This window comes from Phascolarctos cinereus, unplaced genomic scaffold (assembly GCF_003287225.1).
Source record: "Phascolarctos cinereus isolate Bilbo 61053 unplaced genomic scaffold, phaCin_HiC Scaffold_8;HRSCAF=390, whole genome shotgun sequence".
In the NCBI taxonomy this organism is placed as follows: Eukaryota; Metazoa; Chordata; class Mammalia; order Diprotodontia; family Phascolarctidae; genus Phascolarctos; species Phascolarctos cinereus.
The window spans coordinates 25,142,372-25,166,297 of record NW_027556291.1 but is presented as its reverse complement, the minus strand read 5'-3'; the positions used below and the strand labels follow the sequence as shown (position 1 = coordinate 25,166,297).

At 42.3% G+C, this 23,926-nt stretch overlaps 1 pseudogene; it reads right to left on the bottom strand.

Moving 5' to 3' along the window:
* Positions 1 to 10,361: 10,361 nt before the first annotated feature.
* On the bottom strand, positions 10,362 to 14,937 carry LOC110193045 (ATP synthase F(0) complex subunit C2, mitochondrial pseudogene; annotated as a pseudogene).
* Between the last annotated feature and the right edge of the window lie 8,989 nt (positions 14,938 to 23,926).

Here is a 23,926-nt window from a genome sequence, read left to right as displayed (position 1 = left end):
AATCCTAAGAGCCCGTGAAGCAGGAGCCTGGGAGAGAGACTTTGCTTCAGGCCCCCAGGAGAGTCTGGGTACTGAGTGGAAATGCTTTTCAGGTTAGCGAATGCCTCTCAGGATAACAGAAGCTCCAAGGTGAAAGGAACTTCAAAAGGCATCTAAGTCCATTCCCTATCTGAACAGGAATCTTTTCTACAGTATCCCCAGCACGAGGTCATTTGGGTGTATTCTAGAGATAGTAAACCCGCTATTTCCCCAGGCAGTTCATTCATTAATGAACAGCTCCCTTCATTAGGAAGTTTTTCCAGACATCAAGCTGAAATTGAACTCTTTCTACCTTCTTCTACCCATCACTCCCCAGTTTTTCCTCTGTGGCCATGCAGGACAATTCTAACCCTGCTTTCATATGACTGTCCTTTAAATACTCGAAGATAATGATCCGCCTCCATCCCACCAAAAGAGTCTTTTGCTCTCCCTCCCACAAATCTCAGTCCACTCCAGTCTGTCCTCCACTTAGATGCCAAAGCGATCTTTCTGCGAAAGTGCAGGTTTGAGCATGTTACCTCAATTTACTCAACAAATTCTGGTGAGGTCATCTTGCTAGATTCAGCTCAAGGTTTTTGAGAATCCTACCTCTGTCATTCAATGTGTCAGCTATTCTACCTAGCCATGTGTCACCTGCACATTTGAAAAGCATACCATCAATGCCTTCATCTAAGTTGTTGATGAACATGTTAAACAGCATAGGCCTAAGGACAGATTCTAGGGGCTCTCCACAAGGGACCTCTTTTTGATGTGACATCAACCTTATGATGATTCTTTGGGTCTGGTCATTCAGCCAGTTCTGAATCCACTTAACTGAACTATATTGCCTAGCCCACATCACTCCACCTTGCCTACAAAGATATCATGAGAGACCAATGAAATGCTTTTCTGAAATCTAGGTAAAACTACATGTCTATAATGTTACTCTGAGGTAGTCCTAGCTACCTTTACCAAAAGAAAATGTGACTAGTCTGGCATGCTCTGTCCTGGATAAGAAGGAAATGTGTTTATTAAGCATCTATTAAATGCCAGATTAGCGATGTGTGCCTTAGGGTGTATGGGGCATTCAAGGAGGACTAGCCCCTCTGGTGGGAGGGCCTGCTAGCCCTTTTCAGGACTGCTCATCCACTTTTGATGTCCATCTGGCCCCCAACTCTTACCTCTGGTTCCAAGAAGCTGTAGCATGTGCAGTGGCCGCACCCCGGTAAAACTCTCATGGAAGATGGGCTAAGCTTGGTCAGACATCAGAGACGCCAAGGTCACCCGCTGTATCCTGGGCCATTGCCGGTCATCCTGATTTTTGTCCTGCCACTGGACTTTGAGGACTCTGCAAGAGAGGGTGAGGCTGACAACGTGGTGCAGCTCTGCCTCCCTGAAATCCGATTCCCACAAGTCAAGACATCACTCATGACCTCACTGGTCCTCTTCTAAAATGAAGGGTGAACAGCAGCTATCTGTCACGCACAGCACTAGATGCTTTACAAACATTATTTCACTTGATCCTCGTAACAACCCTGGGAGGTTACTATCTCCCCTTTACAGCTGAGGAAAGTGAAGCAGACAAAAGTTAAGTGACTCTCCCAGGGTTACACAGCTAGGAAGCCTCTGAGATTGGATTTGAACTCGGGTCTTCATGACTCCAGGGCAGCACCCTATCCATTGTGCCACCTAGCTACCTCTCAATAAGACCCTATGGGTAAGACCATACTGATTATTTATAATCATAACAACACCCTCATTTTATAGGTGAGGAAACTGGGGTCCAGAGTTGAGGTGGCTAACCTAAAGTTATATAGTTAGTAAGTGGTCGAGCCAGGTTTTGAGCCCAGGTCCTCTGACTTGAAATTCACCATTCTTTCTTCTACACCGTGCTATCTCCCCATCTCCCCTCTCAGTGCTTCCTCTTCTAGGTGTTCCCTAAACATCCCTTGAATATTAAACTCTAGACTTCTGCCAGGAATTGAAGCCAAGTTCACCAGGCTGTGGTTTACAGACTTGATCTCTTCCCTCTTTTGAAAATTGTCACAACACTGGCCTTTCTCCAATCCTATTCTTCATGACCTTTCAAAGATCAAAGACAGTGGTTTGGAAATCACAAGGATCAGTTATTTCAGTGTCCTGGAATGTCATTTGCTTGCTAAATGTTCTCTCCTTATTGAGATTGAATATCATCCCCCTCTTAGCCACTTTGGTTCTGTCCTTTCCAATTTAAAGATCATTTTCCTTGACAGAGAAAGCAGAAGCAAACCAAGGGTTAAGCAGCAATTCTTCCTCTGTGTTATCTAATATTGTTATGCCATCTGTACTGGGCAAGTGGTCTGGTCACTTCTTCAAGTTAGGTGGGTAGCATAGTAGATAGCACATTGGACTTGGAATCGGGAAGATCTGGGTTCAAATCTCCCCCCCTCCCATCAAGGTACTTAATAGCTAGGGGACCCTAGTTACTTCATCTTTCTCAGTCTCAGTTTACCCATCTCTAAAATTGGGATAATATTAACACCTCGCTCCCAGGGTTGTAGCAAGGAGCAAATGAGATAACGCATGTAAAGTGTTTTGCAAATCTTAAAGTGTTGTAATTGTTGTTGTTAAGTTGTTTCAGTGGTGTCTGACTCTCCGTGACCCCATTTGGGGTTTTCTTGGCAAAGATACTGGAATAGATTGCTATTTCCTTCTCCAGCTCATTTTACAGATGAGGAATCTGTAAAGGCAAACAGGTGTGCCTAGGGTCACACAGCTTTTAAGTGTCTGTGGCCAGATTTAAACTCAGGGAGATGAGTCTTCCTGACTCCAGGCCGAGCACGCTATCCACTTCAGCGCCCCTGAGCTGTCCCTAATGTGCCATAGCAATATTAGCTATTATTATTAGTGCTGTTTTCTTCCTCTTTCCCCCAAGAGAGCTAAAACTAGAGCAAACCAAAAACACTTTTGGGGTCTGTGGCATTTCTTTGGAGCCTCATTCTGAGCCTTAGCCCAGGTACTGGTGACGCTGCTCTTCCAGGACTCTGCCACGTTCTTATTTCATTCTCCATCACCTGCCCTTGCTTCTGTCTTCTGAGCATGTCTTTTTGGAACCTGAGCTAAATTTCAATCTAAGAACTAAGGCCTAGAAATGATTTTCCTGGGGACATCCATGATCGTCATCATGGGGAAATACATGAGTTCCAACAATGCTGTCTCCTGGCCACGTGGGCTTTCTTGCTTTCAAAGTGTTCTCACAGACGTGAGTGAGGGGCGGCAAGGCAGGAAGCACTATTCCTGTTCGCTATAAGAGGAGCCTGAGGTCCGGACAGTGACTTGGCTAAGGTCATCCCAGGGAACTGGTGGCTGAGACAGGACGGAATCCCACGTTTCCTCACCCAGTGCCCCCTCAGCCACCACTGCTACCATAAGTAAGGGAGCCTTCAGTTACTGAGGCCCTTGCAAGAATGTACATTTTCTACCCTCTGTTGCCAGGCATGTCCTCATTTTGCCTCCTTTAGCAAATACTTTTCATCCCGTAAAATTAAATCTATTATGTTGTCACACTCCATGTGTGTGCCCTCTCTCAGGTTTGCCTCTCTCAAGTATCTGTCTTGGGGGGCAGGGGGGAGGAGTAGCTGGAAATGATTGTGGAATAAGAAGGCAAATGGCATCAATGCAACTTGATAAAAATCCAAGTACACTAGATGTAAAAAACGAAAGGAAACGGCAGTGACATCTGCTAAGACCGTGCTCATTCTTTGGCCCAACAATCTGCCATCTGGAGCTGCAGAGATGACTAGAGGCTAGTAAGGGACCTTAGAAATCCAGTCTCACCCCTCATTTTATAGATGAGGAAACTGAGGTTCACAGAGTTGAGTGAATTGTCCAAGGTCACCCAGCTGGGTGAGCATCGGAGCTGGGCTTCAGATCCAGATCTCCTGCCTCCAAAGGGGAAAACAAGAGAAAACCTTAGTTCACCCTTCCCACAGGGCAAAGGAGCACATTTTCCCCTCCTGAACTCCAAGAGGGCTTCCTTCCAAGGCTTTGCACTTGCCCACCCTCTCACAGTGAGCTGTGTGAGAACTGGGTTTCTGGGTTTGCTAGCTGAGCAATATGCCAGGGCCTAGCTCCTACCCGCCAGAACAGCAGCGTGGGGCTCCGAGAAAAAAGCACATGTGCGGAGCCTGTCCCAAACAGGACACAAGGCCAGCCGGGTGACCAGACTGTGAGCTTCCCCTGGCCTTCACCAGATGGCAGCATTGCAGTGTCAATTAGCAAGAAAATCAGGAGGGACAAAGAATAAGTCAAGTCAGCAAGTTTTAAATTCACAGGTTCATAGATTTAGAGCTGTCAAGGACCTTAGACATAATTTGATGCAACTTTTTTTTATTTTATAGAGAAGGAAACTGAGGTCCAGAAGGGAGGGTATGACTTGTCCAAGGTCACACAGAAAGTAAGTGGCAGGGTCAGGATTTGAAGCCAAGCCTTCTTACTCCAACTCCTGGGCTCCTTTCTGGGTTTTAGTTTCCTCATTTATAAAATAAAGACATCTGATAATTTAAAGCTGGAAGAGATAGCAGAGGTTGTCTTCTCTAAGTCCCAGGGTTCTTGCTCAAGTTCTCATAGCTAGTGCATTTGAACCCAGTTCTTCTGATCTAAATCGAGAGTTCATTCCAATATCCCACGGCTTCCCAGGACACAGCCTAGGCCTCTCTCCTCATCCGCAGCTCCCTGAATTGCTTAGCGCTTCTACAGGTAGCTTGAAGATTCCTTAAGCTCTGCTTGAATCATTTGGGCAAGAGGAGAAGAGTCAGAGGAATTACTGGGGTGGGGGTGGGCGACCAGGAGCAGGGCTGGGTAAATTCACTGGGTGCCCTTCTATGACCAACCTGCTGTTCTCTGTCAGATTCATAAAGCCAGGGGCACGCTCTGAGGCATATGAGGATCACGTTAGCAGTCAATAAGCCTCAATGCCTGCTCTGGGCTAGGCACTGTGCCCGGGGCACAGAAGTGAACCAGTCTCTGCCTTCAAGAAGCTTACATTCCAGGGGCAGTGGGAGTGGGGAAAGCATACATATGTAAGAATACGTATATAAGAAGATATGAAATAGAGAGCAAATACGTTCAAGATCAATATTTTGGGAGGGGAGCAGGCAGTAGCAGCATGGGGAGATAAGGGAAGACTTTATGTGGGCTCATTTCTATAGGAATCGAGGGATTCTAAGATATACAGCAGGGCTCATCTTTTCCTTCCTAACTCAGGGTCTCCTAGGAATTCTCCACTCAATCCTGGGGGACCTTGGGCAAATCACTTCACCTTTTGGGGATACCTTTCCTCATCCATTAAATGAGGGATTTACATTAGACAATCTCTAAGCTTCCTTCCCTTCTCTAAACCTACAACCTATAATCCTGTGTTGAATGAATGTATGAAGAAGTCTTTATTAAGTGCCTACTATATGCAGAGCTCTGTGTTAAGGCAGTGGGAGACTCAGAGATAAATAAAATATGGTCCAGACCCTGCTTGCCGAACCTTGCATTCCACTGATGCGGCCTTTGAGAATCCACCGTGATTAGGCATCTGAGGAACATGGCAATGATCACGCAAAGTCTACTGCAGTCAGTATATGAAGACAGATACAGATGTAGTGCCTTGGAAGTTGAGAGGAGAAAGGAGAAGATCACTTCCCTTTAGGAGGAGAGCTCAGCTTAGGAAAGGCTTCTTGGAGGAGACAGCAGTCACCTGGCAGAAATTCTGTGAGAAAAAATTGTAGGAGGAAGATAGAGTGTGGTGACTAAACGCCAAAGGTAGAGAGGCAGGAAAGCCTGCTGACCAAATGGGGAGCAGTAAACTGTCCATTGAGCTTGAGCATAGAGTTTGTGAAGGGGAGGTGGAGCCCAGTCTGAGGGCTTTGAGTCCTAGGCTAGAGAATCTGGCCTTCATTGGCCACACAGGCAGCAGGGAGCCACGGAAGGCTTGAGGGCAGAACAATAACTGATCCTACCAGAAGAGGAATTAGTTGGGACATGCTGGACAGATCAGTGGCAGAAGAGAGCCTGGAGGAGATCGTTTAGGTGGGGAGGATGTTATGGTAAGACAGACAGAAGAGATAGCCTATCAAGTGTTAGCTTGGCTCTAGAGGTGTGAGACAGCACCTTGGATCCAGGGTGCAAAACTCAGGGGTTGGATGGGGGGAAGGCTGGGGGAGGGAAGGAACTGGAATATGGGGACAAGGGTTGCCAAAAAACCCTTTCCTTACTTCCCAAATTCACCTAATCCCTCCCTGCCCCAGATTCAAGGAAAATCTACTTTTTCAATCTATTTTTCCCCAATGCCTTGAAGAAGACTAGCCCATTTCTCCTGTCAGTGTTTACACAGTGAAGAAAGAGTACTGACTTTGAGACTTACTGCCTGGCAGTGGGGGGCTGTGGGAAATTTTTCAGGTTGCAGAGTCTGGCTTTGGTCCCAAACCAAGCCTAGGAATATTCTGGGGGTGGGGAAGGGATGCAGCCTGAGAAGGGTGGGGGCCTTACTGCAGCTGACTCCATTGAGTTGGTCACAATGGCTATTCATTTCAGTTCAATTCAGCAAGTAATTATCAGTCTATTGTAGTAAGGGTAGGGACAAAATACTCAACACACACTCTCAGCTGTTTCTAGTATTGCTCCTTTCTTTCGCCTCTGAGCAGCATTACTGGGCCCATATCCAGATATCAGACCAGCACTGGTTTGGGGGGCTCTGATAACCCCCTCAGTGTCTCAGGACAAACAATGCAGGCTGCTTGGGGGAGGGGGCAGTCTCACTAGCCTCTCTGCTTTGAGAAGCAGCCTAGAGTGGCCTTGCCCTGGGGATGCTTCAGAAGATACTTGACCCCAACTGCAAGAGGCAGAAATTCTATCTGCCCTCATGTGGGGGTGGCAGTGTTCTCCTTCACGTAGAGACTCATGGGGGAACTGAAGGACAAGGCTTAGGTTCAGAGGATCTAGAATCACAGACTCTTAAGAACTGGAGCGCAATACAGAGCTCAGTTACCTGGTCCAATTCACTCATTTTGGACTAAGTGATGAAATTGCCAGCAACCACAAACTGTCAGAGCTGAACTGGATCTTAGGGTTCTTTAGTCCAGGAGTTTTGTGGATTCATGGGACTTAATGTTGGAAAGGCTTGCTCCAAATCCCAAAGCTAGTCACTCAGGGTAGAAGCTCCCCAGCCTCCGAACTCCATCCTCTTTCTGCCCAGAAGGCCACCTCTAAGCTCTTAGCAAGACAGGCCAAATGAAAAAACCACCAAGTATGGAAAGGCCGCATCCCTAACGTTCCCAAATATCAGTAGTGAGGTGCAGTGGGATGAACACTGGGCGGGCAACCAGAACACCTGGGTTCTTGTTCTTGCTCTGTCACAAACTGGACATATAACTCTGAGCAAGTCGCTGCTGCCCTCGGGGCTTCAGTAACTTCCTCTATAAAATGGGGGGGGGGAGAGTTATATCAGATGATGGCACCTAAAGTCCCTCCCTGGCTCTGACAGTCTAGTGCCTGTCATCCTTGGCATTCTATTCTTTGTGGTCCCTTCCAGACCTGACATTATCGTTTCTAAAGTACCTCCTAGCTCTAATATTCTGTGTTCTAAAGTTGCTATATCTAGTCTAGGTGCTAAAGTCCCTCTCAACTCTGACGTTCCATGTTCCAAGGTCCTTATCGACTCTGATAGTTGATGTTCTAAGGTCCCTCTCAACCCTGATATTTGATGTTCATTTTAGTTCTGACACTCTATTTCCTAAGGTCCCTCCCAGCTCTAAAAGTCTGTTCTCTGCTCCCTCCCAATGCTGACATTCTCTTTTTGAAGGTCTTTTCCAACCAGGAGTATGCTGGTAAATGTTAAACTCTCCAAAAAAAAAAATTTACTCATGACACATTTTAACTTTCATTTGCATTATTGACGTTTTCTCCATCACTTTCTAGTCTAGGCAATCACCAAAACAATAAACCAAGCCCTGATCTGTAGCATTTGCCCATTTCTGAGCTGGAAATGCTCACACTGAACATTTAACAACCGGCTAGGTTTGAGCTGGCTTCGGCGACCCCTGCTTCCAGCTCTAACATTCTACCTTCTAAGGCCTTTTTTGGTTCTAACAATTGGTATTCTAAAGTAGCTCTTAGCCCAGACATTGTGTGTTCCAAAGTTTCTCCCAGCTCTTACATTCTATCTGTAGCACGTCTCTAGTCCATGGATCTCCAGGGCCCCGTGCAGGGACGCATCCTCCAGACTTTCCTACTGCTGTCAGGGCCACCACCATCTTTCCTGTCATGCAGGTCTCCAGTGTTGGAGGCAGCTCTGCCTCGTCCCTTTCCCTCCCTCCCTATATCCATACTTGCCTGGCCTTTGGGATTCTACCTCCATAATACTGCTCTCATTCTTTCGTTCCCTTCTCCCACAGCCTCTACTGTAGTTCAGGCCTTCCTCACCTTCACCTGGACCATAGCAACACCCTCCTAACTGATCTCCCTGCCTCTAGTTTCTCCCTTCTTCAGTCCATCTCCAAACATCCACCAAATTGATATTCTTCTTCCTAAAACATAGCTCTAGCCACAGCACTTTCTCATTCAACAATCTTATAGGTTCCCCAGAGCTTTTAGTAAAAGATGCAAAATCCTCAGCCTGACATTGACGGCTATCCACAATTTGGTTCCCACCTACCTTTCCAGGCTATTTCCTCTTTCTTCCTTTCTTATATTCTGTCCTAATCAAATTAACCTGCAAAGTTACTTAACCTGCAACCTGTCCATGAGATTCCATTTCTCTTTACGCAGATGGTCTCCCATGTCTGGAATGCACTCCTTTCACAACTCCTCTTAGAATCCCTAGCTTCTATTAAAACACAGCTCACCTGAGGCAACATCCTATAGGAGGTCTTGCCTAGAGGCAGTTTAGGCAGCACAGTGGATACAGCATTAGGCCTCCAATTAGGAAGACCTGAGCTTAAATCCTGCCTCAGACACTTTCTAGCTGTGTGACCCTGGGCAAGTCACTGAATCTGTGCCTCAGTTTCCCTATCTGTAAAATGCAGAGAATAATAGCATCTACCTTGTAGGGTTGTCTTGAGTGAGATGATATTTGTAAAGTTTTTAGGGTGAGGGGCCCTTTGTTTTGTTAATATTATGCCAGTTTTTGTGAGGATATGTTCTATATCTATTATGATCCTTTTTTTTAGTACTGAAATTTTATATTTCAGGCACTGCGTAGGTGTTAATTGCTTTGAACTCATTTTCCTCATTTATCTTTGATTTCAGGATGCCGGTAAGTCTTTTAACAAAATCAAGCCTTCTCCTTGATACCTTTATGCTTGAAGTATCCTGCCTGGAGGAGCCTGAGGTATTTATAAGCATTGTCTTCATCCACTGGTTTAATGTGACCTCTGGAATCCGTCGTGAAGTCTTTAGTCTCTGTCTTCCTTTGGCAGATATTAAGAGTTTTACACCTTTCATATAAAAACAACATTTTGATTCAACTTGTGTTTCCATCATGTTGAGCTTCTGGCCATCATAGAGATGACTAGAAATTTTCCATATCCTTTTTCTTCAAGGTTCTCTCTCCTCTGATTTCTTTGCTTCTTAAGCTGCTATAGTAGCTTTTTTTAGCTGATGTTGAAATTTTTAGCTTGTTCTTTGTGCCACTTTGACTTCTTGTCAGACCTTCACCAGACTTTAGTTTTCAATTAGTTTTCGATCAATTTCAATTTAGATTTCAATTGCTGATCAAGAGAATCTAAAATTTCTGATTTATTTTTGAGATATGCATGTTTCTCTTTTTGTTATCTTTATCTAGGTGATACAGCATACACATTTTCTACTTTTCTACTGATGGAATATTCCAATGCCTTTCTCCAATCCTTTAATAGCTCCCTTGAGTCACTTCTCTTAAGAAATATGGGATTAGAGGACTATAGATTTTGAGCTAGAAGGGTCCTCCATGGTTACTGTCCACCTCTTTCATTTTATTTTTTATGTTTGTTTTTTGTTTTTGTTTTGTATTTTTTTGGCTAGGCAATGGGGTTAAGTGACTTGCCCAGGGTCACACAGCTAGTAAGTGTCAAGGTTCTGAGGCCGGATTTGAACTCAGGTCCTCCTGACTCCAGGGCCTGTGCTCTACCCACTGTGCCACCTAGCTGCCCCTCATTTTATTTTTTAAATGGCTTATTCACACAGTTTTAATTTTTTGTCCTTTTGTCAAACCCTGAGTTGATTGCTTTTTCCCAGGCTGCCTTGGGGTGGGGAGTGGAATGTGAGGTATATGTGGGGTGAGTGAGACACAGGAGGACCAGGAGAAGGAAGAGAAACAGTGGGGAGTAGGAACGGCTCCTTCACATGGTGAAGAGAATGAGGAAGGCTGCCGTCCTGAAAAAGAGCCCTATAGCCACCGACAAGGCAAAGCCAGGATCTAGTAGAAGACTTGCTGCTTCAGAGAGGGGTTCCTGGTATAACCAAAGATAAGATTTCCACAAACAGTCCTGACCCAAACCCTGGAGCCGGCTAACCCCCCAGGGCCAAAGAACTTGGCTGCTTTGCCAATGTCCCATGTGATGATGCTGGTTTAGAAGGCACATCTGGAGATCAGTGAGGTGAAGGGGACCTGATGCCACTAAGATGCCGAGGCTCTCATTTGGCCAAACCTCTGGTTGCTTCAGCACCACGTTGTATAATGAACCTCAGGTTGACTCAGAGGCTAAGAACTGCTCTTCACGAGGGAAAAGGTAGAAGTGAACTTGACTCAGGGTAAATTTTCAGAGGCTGAGGGACAAGCAGAACAGAAGCCTCTAGGGAAGAGAGAGAGAGAGAGAGAGAGAGAGAGAGAGAGAGAGAGAGAGAGAGAGAGAGAGAGAGAGAGAGAGAGAGAGAGAGAGAGAGAGAGAGAAGAAAGAACCTCCTCATTTTACAAAGGAAGAGACTGAGGCCCAAAGAGTTTTAGTGACTTGCCTAAAGTCACATAGGTAGTGAGTGATAGAGTCAGCATTCCAACTGAAGTCTGCTCATGTCAAATCTAGCACTCATTCCCTGACACCAACCCAGGCTACCTTCAGCATTCTTTGAGATCTCCACCTTTCTGCTTATGACCCCTTGCTGAGATATTGGACATGCTTATCTTGCCTTCTTGTGGTCCCAAAACAAGGGGGTGCCATCTACTTCATAGCCCTCCACGTCAAGCTGACCATCACAAGGGTTCTGAGTAGTGCCAGTCTGCTACCTTCTACCTCTGCCACCCTCTACCTCAGACCTCTATTGCTTTGACTCTTAGGAGTAGTTTCATCACACTGACATTGCCAGAGCCCAATTTACCAGTGTTTCTGGGTTCCTCACAGGCCTTTTTCAACTACTAGTCTCCAGACACACCAAATCCCTGCTGTATATTACCTTAGTTTGCATTGCATTACTTTGCTATTACTAACTCTTCCCCCTCTCCCCCATAATGGATGATGTGTTGGGCTTTGATGAAGTTGTTTTTATTATTGTTGTTATCCTAATATCATGGTCAGGAAGGCTGAGTCAGAAACTGTGAAGCCAATTAGCAGGGCAAAGGCCAAAAAGCCTAGTCCTTAGGCCAAGGGTTCAAGGCTACATCAAGAGATTCTTTGTGGGCGTGCCAGGGATTATGGTCAAAGAGTTAACATGACAGTCCATGGTGAGTCATAGGCTTTCAAACACATTTGTGGAAATGGGTGCTCTGACAGCTGCCACAGGCTTCTGCTTTCTTTTAAGCTAGAATTTCCCATGTCTTCTGCTCAGTCCTACTCCAGCTGGTGGCCCCATTGGATTTCCTGGGTCTTTGCTAGTCTTAGACCAGCTTCGCTCATTGTCAGTATTTTGCAGCATGAAAATAATCTCTGAATGAATAGCAAATCACAGAGGAAGACTTGAATCCCTTGGGATTTCTCCCTTTTGTTACCCTTTGCATTTTATAGATTATTATTGCACAGGATTTGTAGCTTCAAGGGATTTTGGAGGCTACCTATTAAAATTGTTTAATTTTTAAAGATAAGGAAAATGGAGTCTCAGAGAAATAAAGGACCTACCCAAATCCTTTGTTAATAAGTGGCAAAGCTGGTGTGCAGGCTCCCAAATCCTCTGGTTGCAAACTCAGTCCACGATGGACTCAGCTCTTACAAAATGCTCACCCCAACCATTCCCAATTTTTAGACTAACATCCAGTTGAACACATGTGATCATGTGAGTAAATAGGGTAATTGTTTAAACAGGCAGAAACGTGACCTCCAGGGTGTGGCTCCTCATATACTTTGAGAGCCCCTGCATTCACACACAGCTATATTGTTCCTGGTGCCTTGAATGTGAGGATTGTTTTACTTTGTTCCCAAGTAAATTTAGTGGAGAGGAAACAAAATTAGCCACAAATTGAATGTGCTGAGTCAGCACAGGATCATTTGGACTTTATGAGAAAAATAGACCATACGAGCCCTTTTTTTAAGCTTGGAGAAGGGTAGCTACGGAATGACTGAAAACACCTTCTTTGATAACCACTTAAGAGACAACTGTTTCTAACATATGAGAGGCAGTGTGGTATAATGGAGAGTATTAGACGGTCAGTCAGAGGACCTGGGTTTTAATTCACATGCTATCACTTACCAGCTGTAGGGCCTTGGTCGGGCTATGCTGGCAAATGTTTAACAAGCAGCTCTCTGGGGAAAAATAGTATGCTCAACAGACTTTTAACTTTAGTCATAATTATTAACATTTTCACCATCGCTTTCTTAAGTCTAGACAATCAATAAAACAATAAATGAAGCCCCGATTTCTAGTGAATTTTGGAGGCATATATGCCTGTACTGAAAATTTAGCAGTGAGCAGGCTGGGAGATGGTAGTAGCTGATATACCATTGGACCTTGGGCAAGCCATTGCCTTTCTCTGGACCCCAGCTTTCTTCTCTGTTGTTGTTATTTGTCCTTCATTCTTGAAGAGGACCATGGCATCAGGGAGGTGATGCCATGACTTGCAAGTGAATTGGATTTAAGTGAGGGAGGACTGTGCAAAGTCGCCAGCCTCACTTTCTCCTATGGAGCCATGTGGGTCCAGTGGTGAGATATAGATCAGGATGACTAGAGATGGCCCTGGATGCAGTGGTCTCAGGTCTCAGTTTGACTGAGGCAGTAAAATAAAAAGAGTGGGCCTAGATTGATTAATCAATCACTCCACAAGAATTTATGAAGCTCCCACTATGTGCCAGGTGCTGTGCACGCTGCTAGGGATGCCACTGTAAAATAGAGGGTGTCACTGACCTCAAGAAGCTTATATCCTACTAGACAATATATGGCGTGTATCTCTAAGGTCCCTTTCAGCTCTAAATCCCATGAGCCAACAGGACAACAAGCAATTTACTGACTGTGTGACTGGATAAAATCACTTTACCTCCAAGACTCTCATTTTCCTCATCTGTAAAATGGGGATGATAAACCTCTAGTATCTCCCTCATTGCATTATTGTAAGGCTCAAACGAGAAATGATCGAATGAGTTGGGAAAGCACTTTGGGGCTGGCCAGTGCTCTAGACATGTAAGCTTTGGTTAGACTCGCTGGGCCTCCACTGGGCTAAATAGCTGCATTAATATCCCGAAGAGACATAATGCCAAGCAAATGTAGACCAGACTGAAAAAGATGGGACAATACAGAAATTAGGCCTATCTTTAGATTATTGAAGTAGTTTGTATGCTGGGAAGAGCTCTGGATTGTGGTGTCAGGAGACCTGGGTTGGGATACAAACTCTGGCATACTTAATTACTCCCTGTGTGGGTGACTTTGGGCAAGTCCCTTCCCCTCCCTGGGACTCATTTCTGCAGAATGAGGACCTGTCAGATGTGGCTCCTTGCACATAGCAAGGGCTATATAAATGTTAGTTGTTGTTGCTGTAATTATTATTATTGGCTGACCTATATTTGTCTCCAGGCTGGTGCTGCTCAGGGACCCAGGCTCCCAGGTTATTGGCCTCCCCTCTCTAAGAAGCAGCAGACATTCAATCAGCGAGCCAGGCCTCCTTGGGGCCATATAGACTGGAGGATGGACCATGTTTTGGCCCTCGCTTGGTTCTTGCTCTGCCTTGTGACCTTGGCTTTGGATTCTGATTCTGGCTTGACAAATTCCATCCCTAACTGTCCTCAAATTGTGTCTACTGCTTGTTTTTTTCCCCTTTGCGTATGTATCCTGATTTCAGTTTCTGATCCTGACTCCTTTCGTGGACCCTTATTACTTCATCCTGGTACTGACTCATGATGCATCCGTGTTCCCTTTCCTACTTCTAAGTACTTAGCTCTGTTCCCTGAGGAACGGTTTGGTGTGTTGGAAAGAGCAATGGATTGAAAACTAGACGTGTTTGGGTATTTACTAGCTGTTTGGTCCTGGGAAAGTCACCTTTTCTCTGTAGGTAGCATTCATATAACATACTTTAATCTGATGGCCTGATCTATGTTTTGGATGGGGCTCTCAAGCATACTCTGAGACAGTTATGTATCAAACATGTAACTTCTGTTATCTCAGGAAGTCTTATCATTACAGACTTAGCCCTTCTACTCCAGCTATTCCTGTCCTCTCTCCTCATCTCCCCCCACCCAACCCCTAGCCAACAGGAGAGAACCCATAGCACAGAAGATGCCCAGAGGGAGAAACAAAGATCCAACATAAGCTTCCTTGGATTTCTTCCTGTAGGTCAGCAACGTGGCAAGCCATATAGAGGCATGCCCACATCAGGGAAATCTCATGGGTAGCCTGACAGTACAGCCACTCTCTCCACATGTACTTAAATCTGACACAAGGCTCCACAGCAGCAGCCAGTCTGTTACTTACCAGCAATAGGCTCCAGTCTTCCTCCTCCATAAATCTCTCCACCATTCCTGGATGCTCATGTGGGCAGTGTACCACTGCGCTACCACTGGCCATGGTGCTGACACTTTGCATTTTCTTTATGTCTTGACTATAGCCTCCTTGAAGGGACCTAGAACAGTGCCAAGGAGAGAATATGTATATGTGCTCTCTGTCTCCCTTCACATAATACTGTAATATTTCATATTTACTATGATAATGGTAATGATAACCTAGAGTTAGAAGGGACCTCAGCATCCATCTAGTCCCACCCATACACAAAAGGAATCTCTTCTAAAACATACTTGCCAAGTGGTTGTCCAGCTTCTGCTTGAAGACATTCAAGGAGGAGAGGGGAAACTTGCTGCTTCTTGAAGCAGGACATTTTACTTTTGGATAGCTCTAATCATTAAAGAGTTTTTTCCATTACCAAGACTATGTTTACCTCTTTACAACTACCACCTGTGGCTTTTAGTTCTACCCTCTAGGATCAAATAGAACAAACCAAATCCCTCTTCCAAATGATCGCCCTTCAAATACTTGAAGGCAGCACCCCCAGTTCCTTCAGCCAATCTTTGACCAATTCCTTGGTCTTTTTCTTGGGGGCAGGGAGGGGTCTGGACCTGTGGTTTCATCATTCCAGGAATGCCCTGGAATGGAAACACCTTCTACTGATGCATCTTAGCAATTTATCTGTAATTTATGGTCTTAGGGAATAGCTTGAGGCACGAAGAGGTTAAGAGACTTCCCCATTATCACATAGCTAGTATGGGTCAGAGGAAGGACTTGAATTGATCAATCAACATGAATTTATTGAGCGCCTATTATGTCAGGTACTCTGGCTAGGCAACAGGGATATAAACACAAAAGTGTAATAGTATCTGCCCTCAAAGAGTTTACAATCTATCTAAGAGAGACAACATGTACCTATGCAGATGAAAGAAACAGTGACTGGATCTCTGATTTCAGAAGAATAGGGAATTCACATGAGGAAATCTCCTCGACCAATGAAGGTCATCACCTTCTTTGCAACTTATGGTCTCAGATTGTTGTCTAGACCAGGGCTTCTTAAACTTGAGATCTCCCTATGGGGTCCTGACCAACAGTTTAAGAAGCTCTGGTAGAGCCCTGAGAGGGGAAGTGATTTGCCCCAAGTCGCATAGCCAACATGTGTCACAAGTGAGACTTGAACCCATATATATCTTCCTTGCTCTGAGGCCAGCTCCCATTATTACCCCAGACAGACCATGTAAATATATATACAAAATAGATATAAGCAAGGATGTGTCGGAGCCTCAGTCGTCAAGTTTTCAGTGTGAGCGTTTATACCTTGGAAATTGGCAAACTCTGCAAAGTAGGCCTTGATTGTTTTGCTGAGTGTCTGGATTTAAGAAGACGATGGAGAAAATGCTAATAATGCAGATCCAGCTGAAAAGTATGTCAGATGCACATCTTTCTTGCTAGAGAGCTGATAATTAAATATTTCCTAGCACACCTCTGGATGCAAAAGACTCCTGGGTCACTTGGCCAACAAATGGAAGACTGGACATCTTCTCCAGTCCTCATGGCCTTTCAAATCTCTCCAAAATATGAATTATGTGCAAGAGGTAAAGTAATTTCATCTCTCTCCATGGTCTAGGATACCAAGAACCTTACCAAAGAAACAATTCAATGAACTAACATCAGAGAAGGCTGTTAGTTAGGCTTCCAACATCTAATGTGTTCAGTAAGCACTGGTCCCCAACTGCCAACCAAGATGGGGCAGCGTGGCTGCACAAGCTGTCCCATGGTCTTGCAACACAACTATACTTTACCTTTAGAACTTCTGACCCCAGGAAACAAATGACCAGTGGAAAGAATCCATACCTCACCCTCGGGGTGGGGTGGGGGTGGGGAAGAAAGGTATCCTATAAACTCCAAGACACATAGTGGTGAAATTTAACAATTCCATTGGAAAGCAACAAATGCTGCAAACAACCAGAAGAAAAACCTTCAAATATAAAAGAAAGGAACTTAATAACACAAGGTTATTCTATACCCATTAGAAACTTCACAAGGGAATAGAATAATATCTTCTGAGGAGCAAAGGAGTTCAAGATGCAGCTCAAGGTAACATATCCTGCAAATCTGAGCCTAACTGTGGAAAAAAGATGGAGGTTCAATAAAAAAAGAGGCATTGGAAACATTTTTAGAATGTTTCCAGGAAAACTAGACCAGAAAAAATGATTTGCTTCTCCAACAACCCAGACAACAGCAACACTAGAAGGCAAACAAATACAGCTACCAAGGATGACAGGGAGAAATCATTAAGAGATTTCTTTCTAATTGTACACAAAGAGGCAAGAGTGAAAGGAGAGGGGCAGGTAGGTGGCACAGTGGATAGAGCACCGGCCCTGAAGTCAGGAGGACCTGAGTTCAAATCCAGCCTCAGACCAAACACTTGACACTTACTAGCTGTGTGACCCTGGGCAAGTCACTTAACCCCAATTGCCTAAAAAAAAAAAAGTGAAAGGAGAAGTCTAATGGAAATGATGGTGGAGAAACAGGCCTGAAACACTGTGCATTAAACCTCACAACACCCTGCCTACCAGCATCAATGTCTTTTGTGGAACTAAGTTACAGAATGGAAGGGTGTGCAAAAGGGGAAAGGGGAAGAAGATAGAGAGGAATATGTGATGTGCCCTAATCAAATCAAAGGCTAACAATGAAGAGAAAATAACTTCTGTAATCTCTCTGGAAGAAGAGATCCTGCAGGAGAATGCGTGAGGAGGCAAAGGGAGGGATCAAAATGGGGAAATCTTGTTTCGGTGGTGTGAGGGGGTTACCACGGATGGATGTTCCCATAGAGGAAGAGTGGTATTCTATAAAGGGAGATAGGAACCTTACAATGGGTACGATCTACTGGGATTTGATGCTTAGAGAGACCCTTCATCCTACCTCAGGAGTAGAGGAATCAGCTCCTGAGGGTTAACTGACACCCAGAGAGAGGGAAGGCATGGACCCAGGGAGGTGATTTTATGGCAAATGGGGAAAAATGACCATAGGGATGACAATGGTTAATAATGAACTGCACAATCAGAGATATAGGGAAATTCCTACCATGGGACAATACAAGACACAAGATACATTAAAAAACAAAGATGAATGAAAATGAAGGGCAGAAAAAATGTACTACATATCAGGAAAATTTTTTAAAAAGCAGGTGTTGCAATCATCTTATTAAACAAAGCAAAAACAAAATAAAGACTTAACCACGAAATCTTAAATAATAAATGAGCCAAAGAATAAATATTAAAAACAGTGAAGAATATGTGAAAGAAAATCATAATAATGAAACAACATACCAAAGTTTTTGGCATTCAGACAAAGCAGTCTTCTTGGGGGGAAATTATATCTCTATAAACACACAGGAAAAAATAGAAAAAAGAGGACTAACGAACTGAATGTATATTTAAAAAATTAGAAATCCAACAAATAAAAAAAACTTAAAGTAAGCACAAAAGAACAGATATTAAAGATCATAGGGGAAATAGATAAAATTAAACTCTTCCCCCAAAGAAACTGTAGAAATGATAAGTAAAACTAAGAAACGATAAAAGTAAAACTCCAGCTATTTAAATTGTTTTGTTTTTGCTTCTTTAAAGAGTACTTTGTGATTATATTTACATTAATATTTTGTGTTTGTATGTTTCTTTGGTATTCTTGCACTGTTCTTTGAAAACACTAATAAAATGGATAATTAAAGAGGGCAGAAAATCAAATCAACAAAATAATAAATAAGGTAAACTCATAACAAAACCAGAAGAAATAAAAAGAATTATTAGAACCTACTATACACAGACTAAGAACACAAAAGAAATAGAGGAATTCCTCAAAAAACCCCATGAAATACCCAAACTAACAGAGGACCAAATAGAGATCTTAAATGACCCAACCTCAGAAAAGGAAATAGAATTAGCTGTGAAGGAGCTACCAAATGAAAAAAACAACAAAACAAAACAAACCCTCCTAGTCCCGCTGGATTCTCAGGAGAATTCTGTCAAATTTTTATTGTATGAGAATTAGTGCCAATACTATACAAATCATTCTCAAAAATTGAGAAAGAAAGCACCCGACCATATTCCTTTATAAAAAATACAAATATACTCATAAGACCTAAATCAGGGAAGGATAAAACACAGGGTAGCTATAGACTAATATTATTAATGAATATCAATTAAACATATTAAAATAAAACCCTGTTATACTACAGCTATTCAACCAAGAGTTCATACATCATGACCAAATTGGATTTATATTAATAAGAAATTTTCAATGATCAATGTAATAATATTAAAAACAAGAACATCCAAAATAATGACTATCACAGATGAGGATGAAAAAGCCTTTGACACAGTATAACATTCATTTATGCTTTAAAAAAACTCTACAAAGTATAGACATAGAGGAACCTTTTTAATATCATAAAAAATTATTTATCAAAAATTGAAAGCAACAGGCAGCCAAGTGGCATAGTGGATAGAGTACCGACCCTGGAGTCAGGAGGACCTGAGTTCTAATCTGGTACAGACATATAATACTGTGTGACCCTGGGCAAGTCACTTAACTCCAATTGCCTCCAAAAAGAAAATCAAAAGTAAGCATCATATGCAGTGGGGATATACTAGAAGCTTTCCAAATAAATACAAAAGTAGAGCAAAGATGCTCAGTCCCCACAATTATTTAATATAGTTCTCAAAATGCTAGCAATAGAAATAAGACAAGAGAAAGCTATGAAAGGTATAAGATAGGTAAGGAGGAGATGAAACTATCCCTATTTGCTGATGGTTTACTTAAAAAATTCTAAGAAATCAGCAGAGATACTGAGACTGGAGCTTCAGCAAAGCTGTAGGTGACAAAATAAACCTTCAGAAATAAAAGTTTTTCTAATAATAATATTAATAATAATAATTTTCTAATAATAGCAAAATTCTAGAGGCAATGATAGAGAAATTCCATTTCAAATAACTTCATAGTGGATGAAATATCTGGGGAACAATCTACATACCAACACAAAATATTTATGCAAATTCAATTACAAAGTACACCTTAAAGAAGTAAAGAACAACTTAAATCGCTGGAGGAGTATTCAGTGCTCATGGCTGGGCCATGCCAATGTAATAAAAATGACAATAATACCAAAGTTAATTTATGGTTTTAATACTATACCAATCAAATTATCAAAGAGATACTTTATAGAACTTGACAAAATAATAACAAAATTCATTTGGAAAAATAAAATACCTGGTATATTAAAGGAAATAATGGAAAGGATGTGGGGCTGAAGGGGGAATAGCATTTCCAGAGTTCAAGTTATGTTATAAAGCTGTCAAAACCATCTGCTATTGGTTTGAAAAATAGAGGGGTAGATCAATGAAATAGATAAGACAAGGGAGAATAAGAAACAATGCAAATGAATGCAGCTCAATAACTCACTGTTAGTTTGGTAAACTACAAAACATAAATTACTTAGGAAAGAACCCCTTATTTCATAAAAATGGTAGGGAAAACTGGAAAACAATTTGGCAGAAATTAGGCATAGATCAACACCTTAAATCATATTCTATAATACATTATACATAACTTTAATATTAGAGTTCATACTATTAAAAATGAGAAGAGAAGCAGATCATATACCTTTCACAGCCATAGGTGGGAGATATATTCTTAACTAAACAAGGGATAGAGGTAATTACAAAAGACAAAATAAATAACTTTGATTACATGAGACTGAAAACCTTCTGCACACACCAAATTAATGGACCTAAGATAATTAAGGGAAATGGGCAAATGGGAAAAATCTTTGTTTCAAATTCCTTCGATAAAGATTTGATATTTAAGATCAAATGTACACATATATATGTGTGTATATGTGTATATGTGTGTGTATGATGACCAAAATGTATTCCTCAATAGATAAGTGGTAAAAAGATAGGAATAAGCAGCTGTCAAAAGAAGAATTACAAACTTTTAAAAACCATATGAAATAATGCTCTGGAGAAATACACATTAAAACAACTGTGAAGTTTCACCTGCACCCTGAAAATTGGCAAAGATGATCAAAAATGAGAACAGTCAATGTTGGAGGGGTTATGAAAAAATAGGTGCACCAGTGCATCGTTGGTAGAGCTATGAATCAGTACAAACGTTTTGGAAAGAAATTTGGAATTATGCAAATAAAGTGACCAAAACATCCATACCCTTTGACAAAGAGATTCTATTACTAGGCCCATGCTCCAAGGAGGCACTGATAAGGAAGCTCTCAAATACACCAAAATATTTATAGTAGCAAAGAATTGGAAACAAAATGGATGCCCACTGAGTAAAGAATGACTAAATTGTGGTATGTACATGTAATAGAATATTACTATAATGTGCTATAAGAAATGATAAATTTGATGAATACAGAGAAGAATGGAAAGAGGTATAAGAACTGATTCAAAATGAAGAAGAGCCAAAAAAATAACACACACACACACAATGATTACAACAATTTAAATGGAAATAACTACAAAAAATCAGAAGTGAATGTTGTAAATTTATAAAGACAAGCATGGATCAAAAGAAGAGATGTGGGAAGACACTCCTACCCTGCTCCTTTGCAGAGATGAGAAGTCCATGAGCGTGGTACATTGCACGTCTTTTCAGACTTTTACAAAATATTGATCAATTATACTGATTTTTTCCTCTTCTTTGTCTTGTTGTATGAAATCACTCTCTGGAAGGTGAAAAAAGAGGGATGCTTGGGGAAGTTATGGTGATGTTAAAAAAGAGGTGTCAATAAAATTACTTCAAAGTAGATGAAAGATAATTTGGATTGGGGGGAATCAGGAAGGGTTTCATGTCAAAGGTAGAGTTTGAGCTGGGCCTTAAAGAAAACAAGAGGCAGGGGTGAGGAAGGAGGCAATTTAGGATTCGATTTAGAAAAAAAAATTATATGCACATATCTTTTGAGAACATATATTGTTGCCAGGTAGAAAAGACCAGCGTCCCAAAGGCATATATATACTGAGATCAGAACAAAAATCCCAGTGGAGCCAGTATGTGGCTTTCCTAGTACAACGTGTACGACAGTACCAGGAATGATGATACGGATTTTTTTCCATGCTATTTGCCGATATTTGAATGGGAGCCACATCTGTGTATTGATTGGTGTTTGGGAGTCTCCGAAGGTAGAGAACACTCACAGCCAGTATATGGCAGCTGAGAAAGTAACTTACTACCTGGTTACAGCTTCAGCCCAGATGAATGCTAAAAGAAAGAAATGATGGTAAGATGCATGAGTTCATCGTCAAGACCTTCCACAGGGTGACAGGCTTCTGCTGAGAGATTATGGTGCTCATGGAACCCAGAAGCTATCAGTTTGATGGAATACTACTTCGTGCTTAGTTGTAGAGAACCTGGCGAACTTGTCTGTTTACAACATAGAGGCTTGTGAAGGCCATACAAAGGCAATCTAATGCAATCATTTACTGCCAATAGGTGAGTTAGATACCCAGATGAGCAATGATATGTTCTCACCTCAGTGGACTCTAAGTGACAGGGATTACTGGCCAGTCATACAAAGTCTGCCTTACCCAGACACTAGCTTGAAAACAGACATTTCAAATGAAGAAGATTTTGTATATCGTACCTCAATAACTAGTTCACACAATGGAGATGACTGAATGTGAGGTAGCCCGGGCCCTCTGTAAATTCAGGTTTAGATCCAAGTATAGGGATGGATAGGTCAGCAGGTCACAGAGAGGTGAGGACTATGCAACCAGGGAGCAGACTCACCCAGGTGAAACAATTAAACAAGTAGCCAGATGTTAATGCTAATGCTTACCCATGCAACATGTGTCTTGAATGTAAATGCATATGTATTATGCAGTCTGTTAATTATGCTAGTTAGCTATGCACACATAATTTGGCTATTTTGCTTACCCTATCAATGGTGTTATTACTTTGATTTTGTTTGCTATTATGAATATCTGTTTGTTATATGCATATGCATGAACTTGTGAAAAACATGCATATATTATATCCTGCACAAAATTTATTCCTGCAATCACCAAAGCAGCCTATCAAATGAGTCCCTGCCTTGTATTCTTATACGTGTGTGTGTGTGTGTGTGTGTGTATGTGTGTGTTGTTAATGTATATTTGCTGTAAATGGCACCCTAAGGTGTCTGGAACCTAGAATGCTGTTTTAACTTTATTTTTTTCTGTTAAATGCTAATGTCGTTTGTTGCTATATTGTATGATCCATATATCGAATGTACCATAGCCAATTGTGCAAGAGATTGCAAAATTTCAAACCCCAGGTAGAAAAGTAACTGACTGGAATCCTGGGATTTGTACTTCCAGAAGACTAGAATTCCCTCTCAGCCCTGAGAGTGATTTTAACCTTTTGTGATCTTGGAGCCAGAAGGTACATTTGAGTCGTGCCTAGGACACACATAGTCTCTGAGACACGGATAAGATGAAGGAGTGTAGACTACAAAGTCTGGGAAGCAGTGATGGAAAGATAGTCTCTCCAGCTCCACTTGGGATTTAATGAGCTGAGCCAGAAAGGACTAGTGGCTGAGAGGCAACAGGTGAAAGAACGGCTGAGCTATGGAGAGAGAAGAGTGAGATTAACTAGGGGCACTTGACTCCTACAGGAATCTGGAAATAGAAGACTTGAGCTCAAGCCATGCATTCGATTTATCTCTTCAAGCCCTGAAAGAAGCCCCCACCCCCCAAAAGTTTGCTTTTTCCCTAACTTTTCCTCCCCATGTCTATCCAGTCACAGATACTGATTGCTTTGTTACCAAAATGTTCTATGTATCCTGTTTTTTTTTTTGTCTCAAATGTAAAGAGATTAGTGGTTATAGAAATGGACAAAAATTTAAACCAGGGCAGAGAACCAAACTTTTGCTTGAGTGTTAGAAATTTTCCTGAGGGCTCTGAACTATTTTAATTGTATTAATAGTTTTTTTTTTTTAAATTCGAGGCAGCTAGGTGGCTCAGTGGACAGCGCACTGGGCTGGAGTCAGGAAGACCTG